Below are 9370 nucleotides of genomic sequence, written 5' to 3'. Positions count from 1 at the left end.
GAATCAGAATCAGAATCGTGTTTATTGACCAAGTATATGTGCAGACACATACAGGGAATTTGGTTCCGGTAAATGGTGGCTCTCAAGCACAGTAATGTAAATCACACACACACACACACACACACACACACACACACACACACACACACACACACACTCCTGAAGAGCCGGTTCGGTTCTCTAAAAAGAGCCGGAAATCCCATCACTAGTCGCTACCCGGCCTGTAGCCGCACAGTGTTCACTTTTCTAGCAACCATGGCTGGAGCCGAAGAGATGAATAGGTATCGCTCACCTCTGGTGTCCAGATACGCCAGCAAAGAAATGAGCTACAACTTCAGCGAGAAAAAGTTCACCACCTGGAGGAAGCTGGATTTTTCTCGCCAAAGCTGAGAAAGTTTGATATAATGATCTGCTGATACAAGCTTATAAAAGAAGTCCGCGACCTTTATCAAGTTTCCTGCTCTAAACATAGTTATAAGGAGGTCTTACGAGTCGTGTGGATGCTACCCGGTGCTGACTGAGCAGACTGCTACCGTACAGTAATCAGTGTCTTTGTCTGGAAGTCATAGGTCATATTTTAAATGAACATTTGGCTACGTCCACACTGTTACGTTCCCCTGAGGGGTCTAGGCAGTGAGGGGGAAGTAACAAAATGTAAGTCAAAAAGAGAGCAGCTCACTAGCTGCAAACAGCACACACGCACACAGCTCACTAGCTGCAAACAGCACACACGCACACAGCTCACTAGCTGCAAACAGCACACACGCACACAGCTCACTAGCTGTAACCACTCACATGGCACTCTGGGCAGAGCTCACCTTTCCCTGGGCTTAAATCTCTTTAATTACTGACGAGAGTCAGCTGCACAAAAGGGAAAAGGTGGCACCTCAGGCAGAAGAGGTAGTGGGACACGCCCACACAGGTGTTTTTGAAAACGGAGATTTTTCTATGCGTTTGCACCTTTTGTCCACACGTAAACAGCGTTTTCAGTCACTGAAAACTGAGATTTTTAAAAACGCCTGCCAGGGTGGATATTTTCGAAAACTCAGTTTTTGTATTTATGTGTGGATGAGGAAAACTGAGAAAAAGGTGTGCGCCATTTTTGACGTCACACTGTGCGCCACGTTATTTTCGGTGAAATGAATTTCTACAATACTGTTAATTGTACTCTCTGCAGTGTTTAAATGCTTACATATACACACACAGTTACTGTCCCTCCACACACAGGACTCGGTTCTGCTTCTATGCCCCATCTTTGTTTACTATTTCCCGCCGAGGCTTCTAGACTTCTGATTGGCCAACATTTCTATCGCCAACTGTTGCTTTGGCATGTTCCTAGCAGCGTTTCCCTTCATTTTTGGGTTTATGTGTGGACGGGATTACTTTTTAAAACGGAAAATCTCGTTTTCAAAAATACCTGTCAACATTATTACGAGATTCTAAAATTGAAACTCTGCAGTTTGTATTTTCCATCGCAGAGCCACGTGAGCTTCGACACGCATGCGTACATGTTCTGAGTCATTGGAACAGCTGCTGCTCTCTCGACAGCGAATGTTACTGTGAACGAAAAGCTCTTCAAGTGGGAAAATTATTAACAGTTACTGTGGCTAAATGCTGTTGTGTTTGTGCTCTCTTCTCTACTGAGGTTTTATTTGACCAGTCTGACCTATGACTCCTTTGACTGGAGAGAGGTACTTGATTATCTGGAACCTTTCTGTACTGCTGTAGGAATCACGTGCCTCCTCACGAGGACAGCACATGATGATCAAAACTGGAGAAAAGACACGCTGACAGGCTGACTAATGACTAATAAACAGCAGGCTGTTTTTTATCAGCTTAGCAATGCAAGTCACTGACTTTTACCCAAACATCCTTTCCATCAACAGAAGAGCCAATACTGCAAATATGTGTATTTATAATAAAACATGTATTTACATAAAAACGTATTTGCATTTGTAACTGTTGATAAATATCTTAAAAGTAAAGAACTGTATTATCAAGAGTCAAAAAGCTCCACATAAAAAGCTTATAAGTAAACTCTGAAAATGAATGAAACCCTGCAGGAAATGGTTCAGAATTCATTCTGTAACTACAAGCACTTTTGTTTTGCCAGCTCTAAACTTTACGAGTTGCTTGTAGGAACTCTTCCTGTTTGTCATCATGTCTCTGTGTTCAATGTTCTCCTCCTCAGGCTCTGGGTCTGCCCATCACTGATGCTCAGATTGCAGAGATGGAGAGCCATGCAGAGGACATTGACTTTGCCGTGGCGGCTGAAGAAGAGCGAAAGCTGAGGCACGATGTCATGGCGCACGTCCACACCTTTGCACACTGCTGCCCCACAGTTGCTCCCATCATCCACCTCGGAGCTACGTCATGCTATGTGGGAGACAATACTGTAAGTATGACTATTGCATAAATAAACCCAGCAGTGATGAGTTTTGACTCTTTAAAGCTTCTCATGTTTGTCGTTTCTGTTCTTCAGGATCTCATTGCATTGCGTGATGGCTTCAACATCCTCTTGCCTAAGGTGAGACTCACCTGTTTGTCCAGAAATTCTATGAAAACAGTGCAAATTAATATCAAGCTTATTTTTTGTTTTTACAGTGAGTCCATTAAAAAAAAACTAACAGGACATTTTCATTGAATACATGAAAAATTATATTTAAAGATTACAGGACAGGCTATCCAACATGTTGGTCACATTTATTATGCATCTTCACTGCTTCTGGGAGCTAAAAATCAAAGCTGGCTGTTTGTAGCCCACGATGTAAAATAAGTTTGACACCCTGATTTGATCATTAAAGGCTTGTTTTTCCTGCAGCTGGCCAGAGTCATCGACCGGCTGGCAAACTTTGCAGAGGAATACGCCGACCTCCCCACGCTCGGCTTTACACACTTCCAGTGAGTCCGACTGCAGCTGCAGTGTTTTCATAGGCCTTCATCAGACTGATGGAGCTGTCCAACTTTGATGTCAAACACACCCACTGTGCCCCTCTCCTCCTCTCTGTACAGGCCTGCCCAGTTGACCACAGTGGGGAAGCGAGCGTGTCTGTGGCTGCAGGATTTGGTGATGGATGTGAGGAACCTGGAGCGAGCCCGCGATGATCTTCGTTCCCGTGGAGTCAAGGGGACCACAGGCACCCAGGCCAGCTTCCTGCAGCTCTTTAAAGGGGACCATGACAAGGTATAAACAACCATAAGAACCATGTGGGTGATTTCTGAAGTCCCACAGCACCGTATTGTGATGACTTTTTAATGTCAGTTTTCCTTTTGTGCCCCCAGGTGGTAGAGCTTGACAAGATGGTGACAGAGATGGCTGGCTTTAAGAAGTGAGTATCAAACTCCTGTCTCCAATGTTGACTGACATGTTTTTATAACATGGTCCAAGCAGGAACAGTTTGAAACACAGGCTATAACTCATTTGTTCCATTCTTATCCAGAGCCTACCTGGTGACTGGACAGACGTACAGTCGCAAAGTGGACATAGACTGCCTGTCCAGGCTCGCTAGTTTGGGAGCTTCTGTGCACAAGGTGAGGAAATATCTCTATGTAGTGGTGGTTAAAGAAACCTGGGTCTTGAGCTTCAAAAAGCTGATCTAACAGAGTGTACACTTTATGCTGTTATCTGCTGTAGATCTGCACAGACATCCGCCTGCTGGCCAACCTAAAAGAGATCGAGGAACCTTTTGAGAAGGAGCAGATTGGTACGTTCGCTCATTCAAAAGCACTTTTCGCCTGTTAAACTGTGCCTCAGCCTAAAGCTTTGCCCGCTCCTCTTCCAGGTTCCAGTGCTATGCCCTACAAGAGGAACCCCATGCGTGCAGAACGCTCCTGTAGCTTGGCCCAACATCTGATTGCATTGATGGCCGACCCCCTGCAAACTGCCTCAGTCCAGTGGCTGGAGAGGACACTGGATGACAGCGCCAACAGGTCAGCCAACACAGACACACTTACACTGCTGTGAATTTGGTATGATGCAGTTCTCCTCTGTGAAGTAGATATCACATCAGTGTGGAAGCGTACAATAAATAGTAGTGAACAATGATTCCCAATTACAGGGTTTGTACAGGTGCTTGAAATCCTTAAAAATGCTTGAATTTTAATATTGTCTTTTCAAGGTTTGAAAAGTGCTTGAACTTCAGATGTGGAGCTTAAATGTTCTTGAAACTGTATTTCACTCACCACAAATAACTCTGAATAGTTTTCTTATCAGATAGAGAAATTAAATGAGTTGCAAAGTGTAAAAGCAACATTTCTCCGCCCGGGCTGCCGTGCACCTCTGCATGTCAGTCCGTTTCTAATGTCTGACTCCGCCCCGCACAGTCAGGGATGAGTGCACTAACATGTTGGTGTTTTAATGATCGTTTGATGGAAAACGACAATGGCGGAGTTTGCGCTCTTGAGACACATGACAGGAGAGTCCTAGTAAATAATTTTCGATTATAACTATTATTATTTTGCTGGCTATCAAATTTTCTGGAGAAATAATTGAAATGCACTGAGTGTAATGCAGTATGGCAGCGCTATTACAGTAGGTAGTTATGGCACTATCAGCCACTAAGACAACAGACAAATATGTGTTAATATATGAATATTTCATACTTTAAGGCTGCCTGTTTATTAAAGCAGTGGTTCCCAGACTTTTTTTTGCTAGGCCCCCCTTTGTTTTACAAGAAAAATGTTCGTGCCCCTCCCCCGCACGCACTCATCCTCCAACCACACACACCCATATTTTGCTCCAGTGCAGTTTATTTCACACCTCAAACATTTAGTAAACAGTTAAGCAAATACAAGTAATCTGCAATAAATTACAGGTAGTAAGGAAATAAACTACTAACTCTTTTGCGCTACGTGCACTCATACACGGGTATTTTTGAAAACGCAGCTGTTTTGTCCACAAGTAAACGGTGTTTGGACTCACCGAGAACAGAGATTTTTTTAAAACTCCTTTTTTGCGTTTACGTGTGGACGAGGAATACAGAGTTCGTCACGCAATGTCAATGGTATGTGCCTTTTTTCACGTCACGCTGTGCGCCACGTTATTGTTTACATGAGATGAATAGCAGAATGGCAGATAGATTAACAGTATTTTGTCTCTGACTATCTTCAGGTTTTACACGCTTACATATACACACACAGTTACTGTCGATCCATTTAGAAAGGCAGAGGCGTCACGGTGTGATTATTTTACGTGTAGCTGGTTTGTTTTTTTGTTTGTTTGTTTTTCCTGTGTAATAATATTACACAGGAAATATTATTTTCTTGTGTAATAATATTACACAGGAAATATTATTTTCTTGTGTAATAATATTCAACATTTCACAAGCGCATGGCACAACATAGAAGAGCCACCTCCACAGGACAAGGCTCAGCAGTCCATCTGCATCTTAAGGATAAAGGACACTCTTTCGAGGATGCCAATGTTCACATTTTGGACAGAGAGGACAGATGATTTGAAAGAGGAGTGAAAGAAGCCATCTATGTCCACTGTGAGTGACCATCTTTGAACAGAGGTGGTGGTTTACGACACCAACTCTCTGCCATCTATAATCCAGTTTTGAGATCCCTTCCCAGACGCCTTAACGCCCACTCACATCCTGGGCCATCTGATCTCAGGAATTCGCATGATAAGGTGGGGCCAGGTTTCACAATGAACACACCCGAAACTCTGGCTGATTGGGACCCACACCCAGTTTCACACCTTGGCTCAGGCGATTAGAGGATCATCAGGGGGTCCTTTTGTCCCTCTGTGGGGGGTCACTCCCACTAGGTTTATATCTGGGACTCTCCACCATTTGACCTTAGAACTGAAGAAGCTTCTCGGATGAGAGGTGAAACGTCTTCAAGTAACTTAAAGAAGTCCAGACGCTTTTCTTTGCAAGCTCCTTTGACTACGATGACCTGGATGACTGAGAACCTTCACAGAAATATTCAACATTGCTATCAATACATTTTTCAAAAAATGCCTCTCTGTGCAAAATGGGTTTAAACACATAAACAGCTGTGGGATCCTGTTTGTCTGTGATTTGAACCGGGGGAACAAATTGTGGCAGGATCAGCCTGATATTATTTGTATCCCACACTAACTTTACTGTATAAAGAGATAACATCTCCAAAATATCAGGAGTAGTTAGTCATTACAACAAGTGTTTGTGAATTAAAAATCAAGAATGTGGGATACTGTTTGTCCGTGATTTGAACAGCCCAGCGCTGCTCCCGACAAAGGGAAAGCCAATTCTGCAGGGGAGACCTACCTTGGCACTTGTGCAGGTGAAGCCAAAGGGAAGATATGCTTCACCATATTTTCTAGTCTTTGGCTTAGAATGAAGCCAAAAGACTAGAATGAATATGTTTCCATTCCATAGCTGAATGGAAACATATTCAGCTATGCTTCATCTCCTGCTTTGTATTTCTGTAGGCGCCCCGTGCTAGCAGTGTCCTAGCGTTTTTTTTTTTTTTGTTTGTTTGGTTCCCCCCCCCCTTTTCATACCGCGCCCCACACTTTAGGATGGTCTGTATTAAAGGGAGATGCACAATTCATTATGTTCAAAGCGTCTCCCAGTCAGTGCTGTTCTCCATGACTGTCTTACTGTGCATGATGTTATTAGCACAAACACTTTAAAGATAATCATTTAGGACTTTAACAATAATACAGACAACAATGTAGTTAAACAACTTACAGTTAGTTTTATTGGGAATTCACTTTAACCTGTTAGGCCTCCAGGGGTTTTCTGAGCTTTCTGCTTGAAAATGAAATGACTAAAATAAATGGAGTATTTCTCCACAGTTACAAACTGTGTATGCAATCTTGCTATCAAAATAAAGCTAACACTTGTGAGATGTCATCAGAGGTGTAAATATTACTGCAGATGATACTATGTTATAAGTTACTGTGACTCAAACATAGAAAAAAAATGATTTTTTTTTTTTTATATCTCACACCTAATTAAAGTATTTTAAAGCATTTAACACCTTTGAAAATATGCTTTGGTTCACATTCAACTCCAGAAAATCATATATCAATATGGATATTACCTGTCCACAGATTCATGGTGAGGTAACTGCTCTTTAACGGTTTGGTGTCTTCGCTTTGTTTGGTGGTTTTAGAAAATGGTCTGAAATTCAGGTTTCTGTGGACACTACTCATGTCAGCATTTATATTGTCTTATCCCTCCTCGTGTTAACCGATTAAACGCGATCTCCTCCCTTTTGCCCTCGTTTTTTGGGGCGTGAGTGCTTAACTAGTTAAAATAGGAGACAGATGTTTTTTTGTTTTTTTGTGTAGCGTAGGACAAATGTCAATATCTGATGAGAAGACTTATTAATTTGGCCTTGCTGTGTATTATTGTGATGTTTGGTGCAGTTTTTTTGTTTGGTGGGGTTGTTGTTGTTGTTGTTTTTTTGTTTTTTTTTCTTAAAGTGGAAATGAATATCTCTAACAAGTTGATTTGTTCACATTTGCACATCTTAATTTCTAAGAGAAATGTGTTTTTGTTTTTTTTGAGTTTGTACACTGTATGCATTTAAGACGACCATTTCCTTTTTCAGTATTTTTGTGTGGTGCATTTTTCTGTTTTTAACAAAAGGGGAACAAAAGAAGTTTAAGTTGACCTAAGATGATTTATTTTAATTTTTACATGATCTTCCTAAGGTGATGTTAAGTGAAACATGCGTCATTGAATTTTATTTTGGTAATGTACTGGAAATGCTTGAAAATGGACCTAGAAAGTGCTTAAAAAATGCTTGAATTTGACCCTGAAAAATGCATATGAACCCTGCAATTAGGAGTGAGTAGCCCAAGTGGAGTGCCACAGTGACTGCCCACTTTTTTTTAAGTGGATTTCTCCTTCATTTTTCCCACTGACACTTCAGGAAATCCATGAGAGTTTGAGGCCTTGAACAAAGCCAAACAGCTAAGAGAGGAATTGTGGCCATAAAGGGAAAATGGAAGAAAACCTAAAGGGGGGAAAAAGAAAAGAAAGCAAGAGTAAAAGGCGATGTACATAATTGCGTTAATGGTTAAAGAACTACACATCCTACAATGCATTGCACATTGTTACCCAGGATTCAGTGGTTGAGTAAAAAGCTGTTACTTGTGATTACTGATGGTTTCTTTCCTCTCTTCTCTGCCTTGCTCCTGTGCAGGAGGATCTCCCTGCCCGAGTCCTTCCTGACAGCAGACATCATCCTCAGCACGCTGCAGAACATCACAGAGGGTCTTGTGGTCTACCCCAAAGTCATCAAGAGACACATCCACCACGAGCTGCTCTTCATGGCCACAGAGAACATTATTATGGCGATAGTGAAGGCAGGAGGCAACAGACAGGTAGGAGAAAATACCCTGTGAGGAATTCTCCTCTGTGAGTCAGAATGGACACAATAATAAAAGTTTTGAACATAACTGGATGAATGCATTTTTGCTTGATCAGGAGAGATGGTTTACTGGGCAGAAAATGCCAGTGGTAACCAGAAAAACAGATGACTGAAGTGAGCTCATCTTACTGACTAGTAACCAGTGTTTTGACCATTTAAATGAAGAAGCTGATTACCAATAACCAGACCTGACATGGAGACCCAACAACATGGCTGTTAAAGTCAGCTCCACCTTAATGTTTCTGTTTTTTCCTGTGTCTCCTTCAGGAGTGTCACGAGAAAATCCGTGTTCTCTCCCAAGAGGCAGCAGCTGTGGTTAAACTGGAAGGTGGAGACAATGACCTGCTGGCCAGAATCCAGCGAGACCCCTACTTTGCACCCATTCTAGGGCAGCTGGATGCTTTGCTGGACCCCAAGACCTTTATTGGGCGTGCTCCACAGCAGGTACAGCATGAACAGCCTTATTTTTGTTCAGTCTGACAACAGATGAATGTTTTCATCTAAGCCACAGCTCCCCTATTACTGCAGCTGTGTCTGCTGCTGCCCCCCTTGATGATAGTTTTTTTTTCTTGTTCCTGCTCCTCTTCTTCAGGTGTCAAAGTTCCTGGCTGAAGAAGTACGCCCCCCTACTGGAGCCATACAAGTCTAATATGAACGTCAAGGTTGACCTTGTGGTTTCAACAGTGACGGGCAAATGAAGCTATCTGAGGTATTGAAGGTTATATTGAAAAACTGTTCATTACTCAAAGCTTTTCACACACTGTTGTTTGGTGACATCTGGTGGCCAAAAATATGAAGAGCGGCTTGAATCTACAACTTATAATGAACTGCTTCATTATGATTGGCCACTTTACAGCGCTGAATTGACAGCCTCTGTGTAACATGAGGCTGATATGGTGCTTTGAACATATATAATGCTTTTGGCTGGGTGAAAAAAAAATGCTATGCTAACCTTCATGAGGGCATCTGCAACTTGAACACGGAAGTCAAGAAGTGG

At 42.3% G+C, this 9370-nt stretch overlaps 1 pseudogene across 1 annotated transcript; it reads left to right on the top strand.

Moving 5' to 3' along the window:
- Window positions 1-222: 222 nt before the first annotated feature.
- On the top strand, window positions 223-9082 carry LOC146575783 (adenylosuccinate lyase-like; annotated as a pseudogene). Its single transcript, XR_014892326.1, has 12 exons — window positions 223-394; window positions 2192-2395; window positions 2483-2527; window positions 2822-2901; window positions 3013-3184; window positions 3283-3329; window positions 3441-3531; window positions 3635-3704; window positions 3783-3930; window positions 8146-8326; window positions 8641-8817; window positions 8966-9082. The product of XR_014892326.1 is annotated as an adenylosuccinate lyase-like (transcript).
- The last annotated feature ends 288 nt before the right edge of the window (window positions 9083-9370 follow it).

This window comes from Mchenga conophoros, linkage group LG4, assembly GCF_057382185.1.
Source record: "Mchenga conophoros isolate Kocher_MC1m ecotype Shallow Benthic linkage group LG4, M_conophoros_male_GT1.1, whole genome shotgun sequence".
Classification (NCBI taxonomy): Eukaryota; Metazoa; Chordata; class Actinopteri; order Cichliformes; family Cichlidae; genus Mchenga; species Mchenga conophoros.
The sequence above is the reverse complement of the archived record's forward strand: the minus strand, read 5'-3'. Positions and strand labels throughout refer to the sequence as shown.